The 19683-nt window shown below is 36.3% G+C and overlaps 1 protein-coding gene across 4 annotated transcripts in view; it reads left to right on the top strand.

Moving 5' to 3' along the window:
- The window catches only part of AGPAT3 (1-acylglycerol-3-phosphate O-acyltransferase 3), a 163665-nt gene that overhangs the window by 55659 nt on the left and 88323 nt on the right, over positions 1-19683 (top strand). For all 4 annotated transcript variants that reach the window (XM_074213869.1, XM_074213872.1, XM_074213870.1 and 1 more), the window contains exon 2: positions 2217-2277. The gene's annotated coding sequence lies outside the window, so the exon portion shown is untranslated. The remainder of the gene's footprint in view (positions 1-2216; positions 2278-19683) is intronic.

The following is a 19683-nucleotide window of genomic DNA, read 5'->3' as shown; positions in this document are numbered from 1 at the left end:
GGAAAAGAAGAATAAAGTCAAGTGGTAAAGGACTTTTTACGTCAAACAGATGAGGCACTGGGGAACTACAATTCATGAACTAAGTGAATAACATGGTTAGTCTTGTGATTTAGAAATATCTCTTTGGCATCTGTGTGAAAGGTGGCTTGGAGAAGAAAGATTTGAGGTAGGGAAATCAACTAAAGGGCTATTGCAATAGTCTTGGTAAGAGATCAGTGACATGGACCTGAACTTGAATCTCCCCCCAGACTATTTTTCTTTTAGATTTTTCAAGGCAGTGGGGTTAAGTGGCTTGCCCAAGGCCACACAGCTAGGTAATTATTAAGTGTCTGAGGTTGGATTTGAACCCAGGGACTCCTGACTCCAAGGCTGGTGCTCTATCCACTGTGCCACCTAGCCTACTATTAATGTATCCTTAAATTACAATGTATTTATTTTGTAGATATTTTATATTTACTTATTTGTATTCATATCATTATTCATTGTAATAGACTATCAGTTCCTTAAGGCCAAAGAAAAATACCTTTCCACATAGAAAGCTTTTAATAAATGCTTTTTCATTCATTTATTGTTTTTTGTATTTTTTTCCCCAGTGGTGCCTAGGTCATAGATGATAGAGCCTGAAATTTGTTGCAATGATTTGAATTGAATAAATTGAATCTTGTCTTTCCTGGTGACTAAGGGATAGGTTGACCTTTTAAAATATGATTGTTGGGGGCAGCTAGGTGACGCAGTGGATAAAGCACCACCTTGGAGTCAGGAGTCCCTGGGTTCAAATCCGGTCTCAGACACTCAATAATTACCTAGCTTGTGTGGCCTTGGGCAAGCCACTTAACCCCATTTGCCTTGCAAAAACTAAAAAAAACATATGATTGTTGCTTGGCAAATAAATCATGATTTATATCCTGAAATGATAAATATGTTTATCATAAAGTGAAGGTTTCCAGAGGTAGCCAGAGATAGCTTGCACAGTGTAAAGAGTGGTGGCCTCAGAGTCAAGAAGATCTAGGAGATATAGTGACTTTATGACTCTAGACAATCACTTATTGTATCAGTGGAATCATCTATTAAGTTATCAAGCAGTTGCTGATCTGCTTTAGTAGAATTTCTCCACTAGGAATTCCCTGCCACAGCGAATCAAGATCCAGATTCTATCTAGACTGGATCACAGCTTGGGTGTGCTTCAGTATGTATTCATTTTGGTGAATTACTCTGAAAAACATATTGGGGAAAAATGAAAAATAATAATTTAAATGAGTGTTTATGTTTTAAATGAAAGATAAATTATAATAACCTTTTTGAAATGGGTGAGAGAAGAAAGTAAGGTGAAGGAAGAGTTTAACTATTGATGAATTCTATCCTTTCCATAAAATATTTAAAATAATGAAAAGGATAAGGATTACTACCAGGAAAGATTTTAGAGTAAATTTTAAAAAAATTACTTGAAACCATTTTGATAACATCACATAGAATTATAAACCATATTTATGGGAACATTTTATTATACACAATTGACTTATTTTTATGTAGATAATATAAAGTAGATGAGTTTTATAGAAGTACAAATATAATTTCTTTGAGGAAGTTTTTGTTGAATAAGCAAAGGAAAAAATTTTTGAGTAAAAGTACATTAATCTTTATATGTCCCTTTTGCATAGATTTCAAACATTTTTGAAGAATACTTTAAGGGTGTACAAAGAGGAATTATACAAACTGTGCTTGACACTAAATATTTGACCTCTATTTATATTTTTAATTTCATTCCTGCGGAACCTGGAGCCTAAGTTCCTCCTCCTCTTCTTTTCTTTTTCTTTTTTTTTTCCCCCTAGGTTTTTGCAAGGCCAGTGGGGTTAAGTGGCTTGCCCAAGGCCACACAATCTAGGTAATTATTAAGTGTCTGAGGTAGGATTTGAACTTAGGTACTCCTGACTCCAGGGCCAGTGCTCTATCCACTGCGCCACCTAGCTGTCCCTCCTCCTCCTCTTTTCTGTAATATCAAGTACTTTTGAAAGTACTAGATAGTTGTTCACTATTGCATTTGTGCTATATCTGATAAATAATACTAGTAAATCCAATATTATAGTTTATAAGTTTATTTGAGGTATTGGTCCTTTTTTAATCTTAAAATTAATCATACCTATTGGCTTATATTTTATTACTATAGACATACTTTGCCAATCATTCAATGTATCTTTGTATATTTTTTTTACTTTCAGAACTCTAAGGTTGGAATACGTAAGAAGTGTTACTGTTGACCATACTAAATTTTGTGCCTTGGTAAGTAAAGGAAACTGAATTTCCTATGCTTTAAGTTCATTTTCCTCCCTAAATTCCTTTGCCAAGATATTTCATATAGTAGGTCTTCAAAAGATATTCGTTGCCTTGCTGATTTTTTTTTAAAAAGAGAGAGAAGCTTAGGTTAGTTGTTTTAAAAACTATTTAGCACAGTAGACTCATTTAGCTAAAATGCAAATTAGTTGATAAAGCTTAAATAATTAGGCTTTTCTTTGTATACTTATATGAGATAGAGACAAATAAATTATCAAGGAGTTACCAAAAAGCAAGTAACTTTGGAATATGTAAAATGGTTAGCACAGATTTGATTTTGTCTCTATATCTTCTGCATCTACAGTATTCTAAAATAATTGATGTTTATATTCTTGACAGACTTTAAAGAATGTCTAAGCAATAAGGTATCTTGTAAATTATCAAAGAAAAATTAAATTGTGTTCGATAGTATGTAGTGGTAAGTGTATTATATATATTTATCAAAGAAACATTCAGTTCTTTTCAATAGTACTTAGTGATATGTGTATTTTTATTTAAATTTTGAATACTCTAAATATGGTTTGTGTGAATATGTATATATGCATTTTTCTTACCCAGAATATTAATATTAATTTGACTATCCTATTTTTCCCTTCCATTCTAGATAGAATCTTACTATATTTCTGTTTTATAAGATATTGATTAGATATAGATAATAAATTGCTTCTGATTTCTCTTAGCGATAATAGTTATAGGCAACCAGATTAATGTAAAATTAGAATGTAATTCATTAAAAAATAAAATTCTTTTCAAATTACTTGCTTTTTCCTCTTTTTCTATTGACTTTTCTCTTATTAATAATCTACTTTCCTTTTATTTTGAGGATCAGTAAATAGAAGTACTCTTAAAATATTTCTTGAATATCTTATGAATTTTTTAATTTTATTTTTTCAATTTATATGTAAAGCTTGTTTTCAATATTCATTTTTCTACGATTTTGAGTTCTACATTTTTCTGTCTCCCTCTCTTCCCTCCCCTATTCCATGATGAGATTTTGATATCAGTTATACATATGTACAATAATATTTAACATTTCCATATTATTCATGTTGTGAAAAAAGAATCAGAACAAAAGGGGGAAAATCCATAAGAAACAAAACAAATTGTGAGTTCTTTATATTGTTGTCTTGATCCATATTTGTGAGATGAGAAAATAATGTGACAATGAAATTACATGAACTATATTATTTCAGCAAATGTACATAATGACTTTTCTCACCAGCCTTTTCCTAGTGTTGCTCTTTGTGTTTCCAATGACTAGTACCTAATAAATATTTAATTTAGTTTTTAGGTAGTTTTATAAATATTAGATGGAAGAGTGATGCCAGGCATGGTGGGGGACTGTCAGTTTCTGTTAACACCTTGCTCCTTTAGCTGGGGCCTTCAGGATGTAGAGTAATTTTCACACTTCAGGCGTAAGCATTTCATATTTGTTTATTGAAGTTTGACATGTAACACAAATAAAAGGATGTGAATCAAAGCCTAAATCAATTGTTTTTTTGGAACAGCACAAATACATAGATACTATGTCATCAGGATCTTTCAAATGCTTTATTATACAAGAATCCCTTCTATAGCATATAAGCCTTTGCTTGAAGACTCATAATTGTTATGAAATTTTTTCTGACATTAAACTAAAATTTATCTTTTTTGTAACTTCTATCTGTTACTGTTATTGGTTCAGCTCTCTGGGGGCCAAGCAGAAGATAACTAATTGATTACTCATAACCATTCTCAGATATGAACACAACTATTGAGTTATTTCCTTGTTAAGTTTTCTCTTCTTCAGCCCTCATTCCTTCAACCAGTTCTCATAATACATAATCTCAAGCCCACTATCCTGTTCATCCTTCTCTGGAAACTTCACTTTATCAATTAATTTCCCAAAAAGTAGTATCCCAAACTAAGCACAGTACTTGAGATGTTTGATTAAGACAACTAAATCATGTAGCCTAAGATTTCATTATTTGACATATCACACTAATTTAAAGTAATCTTTTTCATCTTGTGCCTTTGAAGCTGCTTTTTTTTGAACCAAGTATAAGATCCCTAGTACTTTTCCTACTTCATTTTTACTGCTTTACTTCCTACTTTTTAAGGGGGCAGATAGGTGGCAGAGTAGATAGAGCACTGACTGGTCTTGGAGTTGGAAGGACCTTGTTCAAGTTTGGCCTCAGACACTAGCTATGTGACCTTGGACAAGTTACTTAAGCTTGTTGTCTTGCCTTCAGGGTCATCTCTAGTCATCTTGATCCATATTTGGCCATTGAAAAACCAGCATCTTAGCATAGTACCCCTTCATCCAAATCCAATTCACATGCTTGTTTTAGCATCACCTTCTGGATATGGTCTTCAAGATTTCTACACCACCAACAACAAGGATACAGTTATTTTTAAGTTTCTTTGTAATGGAGTCAGAAAGACAGCTAAAGTGGGTTCTTCTCTATTTGTTTTATTTCATGTATTTTCCTTTGAGTACTCCCCTGTATTGGGATCTGAAAGTCCCCTTAATACTGTTCTCAATCATCAAAAAACCATGCCTTCCTCATTTCATTTTATTAACTTAGTGAAATAGTAGATTTATACTCCTCCCCCTCCCCCCCTCTGGATCTGGAAGCACTGGCAGCCATAGTGGAGTAGTGACCTTGGTTGTGGTTCTGTGGTGGAGAGAGGACTACTTTTGGTTACTCTGAGGGAGTAGGAATTTTGTTATTAATTCCAAGACAGGTGAGCACTAGCAATTGTGGTTGTAAGATTGTGGGGGGACCTGGTCATGGTCTCAGGGACAGAAAGAGTGCTTGTTCTGGTGACTAAAGGGAAACAACTTCCTTCCTGGATAAAGACCAAAGCACAGTCCAGGAGAGCACTGACCATACCTTTCCTTAAATCACACTGCCTTGGAAGCCCCCAAAACCTGCAAACCTCCAGAGCTAGCTTTGTAAATATCAGCATGAAGGGTCTGAAGCTTGAGACCCTTCCACCCTAGGAGAAGAATACAACTTTAAAATAAAGTTAAAAGTCAATAAATAGACTGGAAAAATGAGCAAACCACAAAAAAAGGTACCTCACTATAATAAGTTATTATGGTGATAAAGAAGATCAAAGCACAAGTCCAGAAGAAGACAATGATATCAAAGGAACTACAAATAAAGTGTTACAGAAAAATGTGTGGTGGATACAAATATAATAAGAATTCCTGAAAGAGCTCAAAAAGGATTTTAAAATCAACTAAGAGAGACAGAGGAAATATTGGGAAAAGAAATGAAAATGATACAAGAGAATAATAAAAAAGTTTGGAAAAGAAGAACAATGATCCACTGAAAAGAAGAATATAAAGTTGGACAAGTGGAAAAGGAGATACAAAAATTCACTGAAGGAAATAGTTTCTTAAAAATTAGAACCGGGGTCAGCTAGGTGGTGCAGTGGATAGAGCACTGGCCCTGGAGTCAGGAGTACCTGGGTTCAAGTCTGGCCTCAGACACTTAATAATTACCTAGCTGTGGCCTTGGGCAAGCCACTTAACCCCATTTGCCTTGGGGAAAAAAACCTAAAAAACAATTAGAATTGGGCAAGTGGAAGCTAATGAATCCATGAGACAATAGGAAAAAATAGAAGAATTTGAAAAAAATAGAATAAAATGTGAATTATCTCATTGGAAAAAGAACTGACCTATAAAATTTATTTAAGAGAGATAATTTAAGGATTTTGGGAATACCTGAAAACCAGGATAAAAAACAGAACCTAGACATCATATTTCAAGGAATTATCGGGGCAGCTAGGTGGCACAGTGGATAGAGCACTAGCCCTGGAGTCAGGAGAACCTGAGTTCAAATTCAGCCTGGGGGGGGCCACAGCCAACATGGCGACAGGAGAGGACCAACTCTTACTTGCTCTCTCTCAAAACTTATAACCTAAGGACTCTAGCTAAATTTTGTAGAGACAGAATCACAGAGGGATCCAGTGAGGCAGTTCTTCAACCCAAGGTAACCTGGAAAAGAGTGGAAAGGCTCTGCTCCACAGGGTTGGAGGGGTAGCCCGCCAGAGCAAAGGAACTTGAGCCTCCCAGAGGCAGCCCCAGGGCGCTGGAAGCTGCAGCTCACTGCAGCAAGGGTAGTTTCCTGATCTACACCCTGGGGAGCACCAGGCACAACTTGGTGGATCAGCGGGGGTACCTCTGCCAGAGGGAGCACATGAAGCCCAGCCCTTGGGGCACTCAGTGAGTAGCATGGCCATGGCAGCCCAGATCCAGGAAATGGAAGCAGGCAGAGCTGGTAAGCAGGAGCCCCAGGGCATGGGTGCTGAGCCTAGGGAGGGGAGTGGAGAGAGACTGACAAGCTCTGTCCTCTGTCCCTGGAACAGGACTCTGGGGCTCTGACCACATTCAGATCCTGATCACAGTCTAGGCCCCCCATAGAATAGCAGGGCTCCCCCCACCTCAGCCCTATGGCAGAGGAGTCTGCTTGTGGTCATTCACAGACCAGGAGGGAAGACAGACACTCACACAAGGAGATCCTTGGGGGGGATGTCCCAATAATACTCAAAAGCTCTAGAAGCACCCCCAAACCAGGCACAGGCTGGAGAAATGAATAAGCAGAGACAAAAGAGGAACACCATTGAGAAATACTTTGCATGTGATCCCAAGAAGGATCAAAATACTCAGTCTGAAGATGAGGCTGTCCAAGCTCCTGCATCTAAAAACTCCAAGAAAAACAGAAATTGGGCACAGGCTATGACAGTTCAAAAAAAGACCTTGAAAATCAAGTGGTGGGGGGCAGCTAGGTGGCACAGTGGATAAAGCACTGGCCCTGGAGTCAGGAGTACCTGGGTTCAAATCCGGTCTCAGACACTTAATAATTACCTAGCTGTGTGGCCTTGGGCAAGCCACTTAACCCCATTTACCTTGCAAAAACCTAAAAAATAAAATAAAATATATTTTATATGTATGCATATACATATGCACATACATACACATGCATACATACAAGTGAAGGGGACAGAAGAAAAATTGGGAAAAGAAATGAGAGAGATGCAGGGAAAACATGAAAAAGAAGTCAGCAACTTAGTCAAGGAGATCCAAAAAAATGCTGAAGAAAATAACATGTTAAAAATCAGCTTAGGTCAAATGGATAAAACAGATCAAAAAGTTATTGAGGAGAAGAATGCTTTAAAAGCAGAATTGGACAGATGGAAAAAGAGATAAGAAAGCTCTCTGAGGAAAACAAGTCCTTTAGACATAGAATGGAACTGAGGGAGGCTGCTGACTTTACAAGAAATCAGGACACAATACTTCAAAACCAAAAGAATGAAAAATCAGAAGAAAATATGAAACATCTCATTGAAAAAACAACTGATATGGAAAACATATTTAGGGAAGATAATTTAAAAATTATTGGAATACCTGAAAGTCATGATCAGGAAAAGAGCCTTGACATCATTTTCAAAGAATTACTACAGGAAAATTGCCCTGATATCCTAGAAGCAGAAGGCAAAATAGAAATGGAGAGAATTCACTGATCTCCCTTGAGAAAGAGATCCAAAAAAAAACAAAACCCAGGAATATTATAGCCAAGTTCTACAACTCCCAAGTCAAAGAGAAAATATTACAAGTAGCCAGAAAGATACAATTCAAATATCATGGAGCTGCAGTCAGGATCACACAGGACTTAGTAGCAACTCCATTAAAAGCTCGTAGGGCTTGGAATATATAGTATTCTGGAAGGCAAAAGAGCTTAGAATGCAACCAAGAATCAACTACCCAGCAAAACTGAATGTCCTCTTCCAGGGAAAAAGATGGACTTTCAATGAACCAGGGGAATTTCAATTGTTCCTGTTGGAATGGCCAGAGTTGAACAGAAGGTTTGATTTTCAAATACAGGACTCAGGTGAAGCATAGAGAGTGGAGGAAAAGGGTAAAATATGAGGGACTTAATGATGATGAACTACATGTATTCCTGCATAGAAAAATGACACTGATAATACTCATATGAACCTTCTCAGTTAATAGAGCAGGTAGAGGGAGCTTTTATAGATGAAGCACAGGAGAAAGCTGAATTTGAATATATAATATGGTATAAAAATGGAGTCAGTAGATGAAAGGGAAATGTAATAGGAGAAAGAAAAAGGAGAGGGTGGATAGGCTAAGATATTTCGTATAATAAGATTTTTCTTTATTACAATGAGCTATTGCAATGATATGGAAAGGGGGAAGGCAAGGGGGAATGAGGGAATCTTTGCTCTCATCAGAGGTGGCTAGGAGAGGAAACAGCATATATACTCAATGGGGCATAGACATCTGGAGTAAGAAGGAGAGAGGGGGACAGGGGGAAGGGGGGGGATGTGAATAAAGGAGGAGAGGATGGACCATGGGGGGAGAGTGGTCAGATATAACACATTTTCTTTTTTACTTCTTGCAAGGGGCTGGGATTGGATGGCCTGTCCGGGTCCATATGGCCGGGTCGATGTTGGGCCTAAGGGGTGGTATGTGGGCTCAGGGCCACTTGGCCCTAGGGCTGGGGATCTGTCTGCTGCACCACTTAGCTACCCTACAGCAGAGTCAGAGTGAAAGGAGAGAGAAAATATAGTACATGGTAGTGGAGAAGTATGAATGGAGAAAGTTGTGATCAGCAATGGCAACAGTGGAAAAATATTGAAATAACTTTTGTGATGGACTTATCATAAAGAATGTGATTCCCCCGCAACAAAGCTGGTGGTGTTGGAACACAGACTGAAGCACATTTGTTATTATTATTATTTTGGGGGGAGGGTTGCAGGGCAAATGAGGCTGGCTGGCCTCCCGGGGACCCTACAGCTGGGTGATCGTTGAGTGTCCTGTGGCTGGATTTGGACCCGGGTGCTCCTGGCTGAAGGGCCAGTTCTCTGTCTGCCACCTGGCCGCCCCTATTATTACTATTTTATTTTATTTTGGGTCTTTTTTTTTTTTTTTTGTAGGGCAGTAGGGTTGGGGTGGCTTGCATGGGGTCACACAGCTGGGTGATTGTTGGGTGTCTGTGGCCGGATTTGAGCTCAGGTGCTCCTGGTTCCAGGGCCAGTGCTCTGTCTACTGCACCTCCTCGCCATACCTACTATTATTAGTATTTTTTAATTTTAATTTTAATATTTTTCTCTCCTTTACTTTTTTTTTAGGTTTTTTTTTTTTCAAGGCAAATGGTGTTAAGTGGCTTGCCCAAGGCCACACAGCTAGGGAATTATTAAGTGTCTGAGACTGGATTTGAACCCAGGTACTCCTGACTCCAAGGCCGGTGCTTTATCAACTACGCCACCTAGCCGCCCCTCTCCTTTACTTTATTGCTCATGTGGGTCTATATTTTTTTGGGGGGGGTATTGTGTTTACTCTTAAACAAGAATATTTTAGTAACATGTAAAAAGCATTATTTGTACAAAACAAGAATAAATGAAAAAAAAATTCAGCCTCTGACTATTATTAATTGCCTAGCTGTATGACTTTGGGTAATTCATTTAATGCCATTGCCTTAAATAAATAAAATAATAAACAAAAAAGAAATTAATAAGAAAAACTGCCAGAATATTTTAGAATTAGAAGGTAAGATAGAAATTGAAAGAATCTTCTGATAACCTCCTAAAAGAGAAACCAAAATAAAAGCTCCTAGGAATATTACAGTCAAATCTGAGGGCTCTTCAGATCAAGAAGAAAATATTCAGAAAGAAAACAATTCAAATATTGTGGAGCCACTGTCAGTATCACACAAGATTTAGCACTTCCATATTAAAGGAGCAGAGGGCTTAGAATATGATAGTCTGGAAGCCAAAGGAGCTATAATTGGACTGTAGCCCTTGGGGGGTGGGGATGAATATTCAGTAAATTAGAGGACTTTCAAGTATTCCTGAAGAAAAGATCCAAGCTTAATAGAAAATCTAACTTTTAAAAAAACAGTACTCAAGAGAAGCATAAGAATGTCTACTTGAAAGAGAAATTATAAGGGAATCACCAGGGTTAAAATGTTTATAATCATATTTGGGAAGATAGTACTTTATGACTTTTATCATTATTAGGGCAGTTAGAAAAAAGCATAGCTAGAAAGAAGGTACAGATGTGAATTAACTATTCTGGCATGTTTTTTTTTTTAAATTAAAGATTTTATTTATTTTGAGTTTTACAATTTTCCCCCAATCTTACTTCCCTCCCCCACCCCCACCCCCACCCCCACAGAAAGCAATTTGTCAGTCTTTACATTGAATCTATGTTGTACATTGATCCAAATTGAGTGTGATTGAGAGAGAAATCAAATCCTTAAGGAAGGATCCTTAAATCCTTAAGATCAGACAATAAGATAACAGTTTTTTCCCCTAAATTAAAGGGAATAGTCCTTGAACTTTGTTCAAACTCCACAGTTCTTTATCTGGACACAGATGTTATTCTTCATCGCAGAGAGCCCCAAATTGTCACTGATGAAATGAACATGTCAGTCAAGGTTGATCATCACCCCCATGTTGCTGTTAGGGTATACAGTGTTTTTCTGGTTCTGCTCATCTCACTCAGCATCAGTTCATGGCATAATTTTTTTTTTAATAAAGATTTTATTTATTTTTAGTTTTATAATTTTCCTCCCATTCTTGCTTTCCCCCCCCCCCCCCACAGAAGACTTCTGTTAGTCTTTAACATTCTGTTAGTCTTTACATTGTTTCCATGGTATACATTGATCTCAGTTGAATGTGATGAGAGAGAAATGATATCCTTAAGGAAGAAAAATAAAGTATAAGAGATAGCAAAATTACATAATAAGATGACAATTTTTGTCCCCCCCTAAATTCAAAGTAATAGTCTTTGGTCTTTGTTCAAACTCCACAATTCTCTGAAAACAGACAATATTTTCCATTGCAGATAGCCCCAGTTTGTCACTGATTGTTGCACTAAAGGAATCAGCAAGTCCATTGAGATTGATCATCACCCCCACGTTGCTGTTAGGGTGTACAATGTTTTTCTGGTTCTTCTCATCTCATGGCATGATTTTTTAAAATAAAAATTGAAGGGGTGAGAAAGAGGGATGCACTGGAAAAAGAAATAAGGGAGAGAAAGAATGGAGAAAATTATCTTATATAAAAGAGATGTGAAAGAAAGCTTTTATAATGCAAGGGGAAATGGGATTTTAATAATGGAAGTGGCAGACAATACTTGAACCTTCCTCATTGGAATTATCTCAAAGAGGAAATAACATACACTCAGTGGGGTACAGAAATCTATTTTTGTCTGCAGGAAAGTAGGAGGGACGGGGGTTAAGGGAAGGAAAAAATGGGGCTAGTAGAAAGGCAGGTGAATAAAGGGAGTAGTGCTCAAAAGTAAAACAAACTTTTGAGGTGGACAGGAGAGATACAGAGATAGAGACACAGAATTAGAGGCAGAAAGAGGATAAATTGAGGAAAAATAGGATAAAGAGAAATGCTTAGTAATCATAACTATGAATGTGAATGAAATGATTCACTCATAAAATGGAAGCAAATAGCAGAAAAGATCAAAAATAATCTAACAAGTTGTTTACAAGAAACACAATTGAAACAAAGATAATTCAACAATATGTTGTTTGCAAGAAATACCTGAAACAGAGATTCAAAGTAAAAATGAGTGAAGAATCTATTATGTTTAATCTGAGGTAAAAGAAACAGACAACTATTTGGGAAAATCGTCAAAGAAGGAGACTTACTAAATTTCTTTTATGATACAAATATGGTGCAGATACCAAATCTAGGAAGAGCAAAAACAGAAATAGAAACATTGGTATAAAAAAACTCAACATGAAACAAGTCAGATCTGAATAATTGGAGAAATATGAATTGATCATGTGCAGTCTGAACCAAAATAATATAAATGACAATTCTTCCTGATTTAATTCACTTATACAATGCCATACCAATCAATTTCCAAAAAAATATTTTATAGAAATAGAGAAAAATATTAAATTCATTTGGAAGAACAAAAGGCCAAGAATATCAAGGGAAACAATGAAAAAATATGAAGGAATGTGTAGCAATACCACATCTCAAATCTGTATTACAAAGCCTTTTTTGTTAGTCATTGTCATATCTGACTCTTTGTGACCCCTTGAACTATATGTCAGACTTTCTATTCTCTTATTTTGTTCATGTTCATTGTTTCTACTACACTTTATATCTATCTCATCCTCTGCCATTCCCTTTTCCTTTTGCCTTCAATCTTTCCCAGAATCAGGGTCTTTTCCAATGAGTTCCATCTTCTCATTATGTGGCCAACATATTTAATCTTCAGCTTTAGAATTTGACTTTCTAATAGATAGCCTGAATTAATTTTTTTAAGCATTTAGTGATTTGAACTCCTTGCTGTCCAAGGAACACTTAATGATCGAAACAGTCTTGTATGGTCTACTCTAAGAAATAGAGTGGTGAATCATGAATGAGATTAGTTATACAATACAAAATTAGTAATGAAGCATTTGTCAAACCCAGAGAGCTAAGATTTTTGGATAAAAAATTTCTATTTGACAAAAATTGCTGGGGAAAACTGGAAGGCACTTTGGCAGAAACTAGAGATCAAAAATTTCGCACTGTATACTGAGATAAGATCAAAATGAGTACATGATTTAAACATAAAAGGTGATATAAGCAGATTAGGGGAACATTGGATAGCATACCTGTTGAATTTATATAGTTAGGGGAAGAATTTATGACCAAATAAGAGTTAAGGAACATTATATAAAATGGATAATTTTGATTTCATCAAATTACAAAGTTCTTGATCAAAAAAAAAAAACCCAGTGCACCTAAGTTAGGAGGAAAGAAGAAAGCTGTGAAACTAGTCTTTACAGCAAGTATTTCTCAGATATATAGAGAATCGAGTCTAATTTTTAAGAATATCAGTCCATAATTGATTAATAGTCAAAGGATAAGAATAGGCAATTTTGGGGCAACTAGGTGGCACAATGGATAGAGCGCTAGCCCTGGAGTCAGGAGGACCTGAGTTCAAATCTGACTTTAGACACTTAATAATTACCTAGCCATGTGATCTTGGGCAAGCCACTTAACTCCACTGCCTTGCAAAAATAAAAAAAAAATAGACAATTCTTAGAAGAAGAAATCAAAGCTATCTATGGTCATATTAGAAAATACTCTATATCACTATCGATTTGAGAAATTCAGGTAAAAAAACCTGAAACACCACCTCACACCTATCAGATTGGTCAACATGACAGAAAAGGAAAGTGACAAATGTCAGGGATGTGGAAAAATAGCTATTGCTAAAGCACTACTGGTAGTGTTGTGAACTGATCCAATATTCAGGAAAGCAATCTGGAACTATTCTTGAAGGGCTATAAATCTGTTTACCTTTGACCCAGAAATACCACCACTGAGTCTGTACTCTCAAATAGAGCAAAGAAAAAGGAAAGGAAAATATTTTATATTGTGATGGCAAAGAATTAGAAATTGAGGGAATGCCCATTATTTGGGGAATGGCTGAACAAATTGGTATATATGATTGTATATAAATGATGATCAGGATAAAAACCTGGGAAGACTTCCATGAATTTATGCAAAGTAAAATGAGCAAAACTAGAACATTGTACATATAAGTAGTGATATTGTATGATGATGAACTGAGTGATTTAGCCATTCCAAGTAATACAATTATCTTAAGAAAGTTCTGAAGGAGCTAGAATGAAAATTGCTTTCACCTCTAGAGAAAGAACTGGTGGAGTCTAATGATAATTGAAGCATACTTTTTAAACTTTATTATTCTTGGGGGTTTTTAGTCTTTTTTTTTGCATCATGGCTAATATGAAAATGTTTTGTAAGACTGACATTGTATAATCTATATCAAATTGCTTACTTTCTTTTTTTGTTTGTTTTTCTTTTGTCATGGCAATGGAGTTAAATGCCCAAGGTCACACAGCTAGGTAATTATTATCAAGTGTTTGAGGTCAGATTTGAACTCAGGTCCTCCTGACTCGAGGGTCAGTGCTCTATCCTTTGTGCCCCAAATTGCTTACTTTCTCAGGAAGGGTGAAAGGGAGGGAGGGAGAGAATTTGGAATTTAAAAAAATTTGGCTTACATGTATTGAGAAAAAAAATAAGAATTAAATTATAAAATTGTTTAAATTCAGATTTAGTCTAATTTCCTAGTTATATAGGTCAGAAAGTTGTACCCCAGAGGTTACCAAGTCCATCAGCATGAACTATTTGTTTATACACTGAATATAACCTAGATACTATGAATATTAAACTTTTTTCTTTGAAAAAATTTATCTTGATGTCTTTTGATTTTTATCACCTTTAATTCTGCATATTTTCTTTCTCCTTCATCTCTTGTAAGAAGAGAAAAAAGTTCAACAAAGCAAAACAACACATAAATTTAATCTGACCATTATATATTTTGTTCAATACCCATAGTCCTCCATCTACAATAGGAAAGGAAAATGTATTTTGTCATTTCTTATATGAGCATTTAATTAAAGATAAGATCATGCTGTCTTGGGATCAAGGAGAGATTGATTCCAATATGATTTAGGAGATTTATTAGCTATGTAACCATGTGTCAAATATTTACCATCTCTGAGTATCAGTTTTCTCATCTATAAAAAGAGAATAGAAATTTAATTTCAGAGTTGTGAAGAAAACATTTTATTTAAATTCAAGTTAATATTATCACTAAAGAAACAATCTAAATTTCACTTAGTTGGAAGTATTATGGACTTCCTTTTAGAGAATTGGACCAGGAGGGAACTAGAGTTCCGAATTTGATCTTAAGTGACTTAATTAACTACTGTTTTCTTATCAATAAAATGAGGATAATATTTTCTATCCTTCCCTCTCCTCTCTTACATAATCCTTCTAAGGGAGGGAGAGGAAGTTATTGAGATAAAGTATGAATAGAATTCTTCAAAAATAAGAATTATAAAATGGAGGATCTTATTAGCAAATAAGTTACTTGTGTTATAATTATGAAATATAGTATATGGGCATAATAATTCTAGTTTAAAAACTCAACCCAATTAAAAGTTTGAGAAGGTTATTTCATATAATCATTTCTTGTTTGTTCTTGTCAGAAAGAAACATAGTAAGAAGGTGAGTAATGAGTAAATATAAGAATTTTGGAGATTTAAGTTCAGATAGACTTACCCTGAAATCATAGAAATGGAAAGGTTCTTTTATTATATAACATGTTTTCTGTAATGGTCTTTAGGAAAAAATGATTCAATCCTCTCATTTGCTAACTGCTTTCCTCACTTATCTTCAGAAGGATCATTCCTTCTCTTTGAACTTTTCTTGTAATTTTAGACCTTTTTAAAATCTCAGAAATAGAGAATATTTCTTGCCACTATATTTATGAATAATATTTTAGACACAATAGCTTTGTGGCCCTGGACAAGTCAGTTGTTCTATAGACAGTTTTATCAACTGTAATGAAGGGATTAGATTTCAGGGTCTCTCTAAGGTCTCCTCTATCTCTAAATATATGTTCCTAAACTTTGACTTGTTTGAAAGAACCCAACCATAGACCTTCACAACAATGCCTGATATGAGCTTTCAGAAGGAGAATAATACAAAGTCTCAAGGAAAACCAAATTCCTGATTCTGAATAAGTGGTTTAATGTGGGAATAGAAGTGGGTCAGGAGTGGCAGAGAGGGAAAAAAAAGAACTAGAATTTAAAGGGGTGCCTTAGATTGTTAAGAGACAGTTGGAGAATAACTAAACAAATTGTGTTATTAATGTCATGGGATATTATTTCATCATAAGAAATGACAAAAGATGATTTCAGAGAGTATGAAATGTTGCCGAGTGAGGTGAGTAGAACTACTAAAACAATTTATATAAAAGAAGCAACATTTTAAAAGAGAAATAACTTTAAAAAGCTTAACCTTGAACAATGCAATCATATCTTTAGAGGATTTATATTAAGCATGTTATCCTCCTCCTGATACAAAGTTAATGTGCACAAGGTATAAAAAGAGATGTGTATTTTTGGACACAATCACATTTAGATTTATTTTTCTTGACTGGGCTTATTTCTTGTATGGATCTTTTAGTTCCCTTCTCATGTTATTTGGGACAAATGGAGTACAGGGAAAGAGAATTAGTAATAATTATGCCCCTCCTTTCCAAAAGGAGAGTCATTGAAATGTTTTAAAAATATATATAAAAGAATAGAAAGGGGAAATGGAGCCATGATGGTTGAGTGTTAGAAAGCAGTACTGAACTTCCTCTGCCACACACCCACAATTCCAGCAAACAAACCTAGAAAATGCACTAGACTGTATCCTGATGGGGGAAGACTAGCAAATGTCACTGTGAGTCATTTGTTCAGTTCACTTGAACACAGTGTGATAGCAGGTAGGTCTGAACATAACTTGAAATAAATTTAGGCCAGGAACATACCTGTGAGCTCTCCTTCTCCCAGAAAGGATTGTACCCCAGAGCATGAAGAGGTCCCAGGACACCACCAGATCCATCCATTGCAGGGCTCTGCAATGAAGACAGATGAATTGCTAGCTTTGTTACCCAATTCTGAGTCATAATAGATCCAGGGTGAACTGAGAAAGGGGACCTGTGAACTGGGGTGGTTTTCCAAGGTAAGAAGTACCCTGTCAGTGTATTGAAAAATGAAGAATTTCAGAGGCCAGCAGAGGTAGCTGTGTGTCTCAGACCTCAGGTGCATAGTAGAGTCTTAGTTTTAGTATCTAATCTAGACTTTAGAGGAATAACAAGAGAAATCTCAGACCAATAAGAAGCCCACAAAGCTGATGCTAAACCAACAGAACTTTCTGGATGTCTGATAGGGGCCAAGTACAGCATTGTTATTCTCTTGATAAGACTCAAACTCAGGTCCAGAAGTTACAGAGCTCAGACTAGAGGGCAGCAATCATGCTTTGCCTTGGCTTAAACTCTTTTGGGAACACTGAAAGTATACAGCCCTAACCGTTTTTGTGATCCTATAATAAAATCTCAAGAAAGCATGAACAGGACTAGCCACCATCTTCCCTCCAGAAATGAAGCAAAGCCATCCTTAGATGTAGGCTGAAAGAATGAGCAAACAAGCAAACAGAATCTTACCAAAAGGAATAATAAAGAGCTTATGAAATAAACTCCAATGAAGAGAACATCTAGAAGCAAAACTATGGAAAAAATAGTACTTAGTGAAAAGTCCAACTTTAATTCCTGGAAAAGATGGAACAAGAATTTTGAAGACAGTTTTCAGGGGTGGATGATGCCATTTTTTTTTTCAGTTCAAATTAGAACTACAAATTAGAACTATCCTCCTAATGGAGGGTAGTAAAAAATAAGCTGGATCAGTACCAGAAACACAGCTATTGCATAATCACTCTTGTAATATAGTTAGGGATTAGTCTCCTAACATAAGGCAGTAATGAGAAGGAGCAGCACCAGTAACATCAGGGACACAACACTGCCAATATAGTAACATTTGTTCATCACACATCAGGGTCAATTGTAGTAAAGTGGCTAAGAGGTCACAAGGCTCTTTCATGTAGTCTGTCTTGGAATCAGAGTCAGTGCTGAGGCTCTCCACTACCACTACTCACTCACTTTTCCCTGATTTATTTAACAAAATCTTCCCTTCCTTTCCCTTCGATATGGAAAGAAAAATGATATAAATGCTTGCCTGGAGGTCTTTTCAGAGAGGCTACCCCTTTATTTCTCAGGACTAAATTAGAATTCTTCCTATCAAGTGACTCAGAATTACTACTCAGTCAGCAAAGGATCCCTTTTCTTTTTAGTAAATAACATTTATCATAGTCATAGGTCAACAGTTTTTTCTCTCCTATTTATTAGAAAGTAAGGTATCTCCTAATAGCACTACCCCTTGGTCCTCCAAATCCCTTCTGAGAAGGAGTTGTCCAGATGAATTCAAAAGAAAGTAAGCTTGCTAGTTGAGGATGACTTGAATTATTTCTCCAAGGTATATTGGGCACTCTTCAGTTCTGAGGAAGGAACAAGGAAAGATTGAAGGGTGTCAACTGGAATTATGTCCACAAACAATTTATTATTTATTGTTAATTTAATCTTACAGGAGATTGGATCTCAGAAATTCAACTGGAGACCCCTTCCCTTCCCTTTCCCAGGATAGTATTGATTTATCTGTCACAGGCATTCCAGGGAGATGAGGGGTGGTGGTGTGGATAACTGCTGACCTAGGCAGTAAGGTACAGGTTGATATAATGCTTGATTAGCAGAGGCAAGGTTGAGGGCCATTTGGGTTAGGTATATGACCCATTATGGACAGGAAACGCAGTTGAGCAGGAATGGCTTCCTTGTCCTTAGAGTTATTATGTAGTCCTGTGCCCATAACAACTTACTTCACTGCCTCAATGTCCATATTGGTAGTGGGTTTATTCTACCCTTCTACTTCTGCTATTTCTGTAATGGCTTCATCTTAATTGTTTAGCAAATGATGTTTCTGATGGATTCTAACATACTCCACAAATACCTATGCATTGGGAGGTATTAGCACCATTCCTCCACTGGTTCTGACTCAGAAGGTGAGAGTCTTTGATGGTCTAGTGCTGTTCTTCCCAGGCCCCAAACCACTTGGGCAAATACCCAGGAATCAAAAATTCTTCTCTGCCCTATCCCTCAAGACTCTTTCACATGCTAGTGCTGTAGTCTGAAGCTCAACTCTCTGAGAGGACTTACCAGGAACCTCCTTCCCTAGGATATTCTGTTATTCAATTAGTGGCTGCTAAAGCCTATATGCATATGTCTTTTCATAGTGGCAAATGGGAAAAAATGGTGCCAACCTCAGTCTCTGTTATAGTCATATGTTTTAGAAGGGCACTAACCCTAGAGAACTTGAGTGAGTGAGATTTTTAATGCTACTTTTTCCATTTAGTAATAGCTTCTTGTGTCCCATTCATCTTGTTAGAGGGAATATCTTGCATTAACCAATCCACCATGAACAACTCTAGAAAAAAGCATGATTGTGGGACCACAGTCATATGTTCAGTAGGAACTAGGGATCTGAAAAAAGGCAAGCAACATCCTGGTCTTTATTGAGGCATGTAGAAATATGAATCTTATTAGAATCATAAGGGTCTAGGAAGAGAGACTGTAGGACATCTGCTTTACATTTTCCAATGTTTTAGTGTGTTCTGTAGGTGCCTTGGTAAATGTGGGATATTAGGTTAAGAATGTGGGTTCTTTAAAATCTGAAGAGTCTTGGAAGTCTCTTAAATTTCTTTTTTAGATATGAGGAAGCATATGATAGCAGCTTATTCCAAACTGTGCTTGGAATCTCCTTGGTTTTCTCAAAACTTGTCTGAGAGACTGTACCCAGGATTTTGTCATCAGTGTAGAAGTGTACATTAGTGTCCTGAGGAAGGGAGCCTCTTTCTCCT

Source organism: Macrotis lagotis, chromosome 1 (assembly GCF_037893015.1).
Source record: "Macrotis lagotis isolate mMagLag1 chromosome 1, bilby.v1.9.chrom.fasta, whole genome shotgun sequence".
NCBI lineage: Eukaryota > Metazoa > Chordata > Mammalia > Peramelemorphia > Peramelidae > Macrotis > Macrotis lagotis.
The sequence above is the reverse complement of the archived record's forward strand: the minus strand, read 5'-3'. Positions and strand labels throughout refer to the sequence as shown.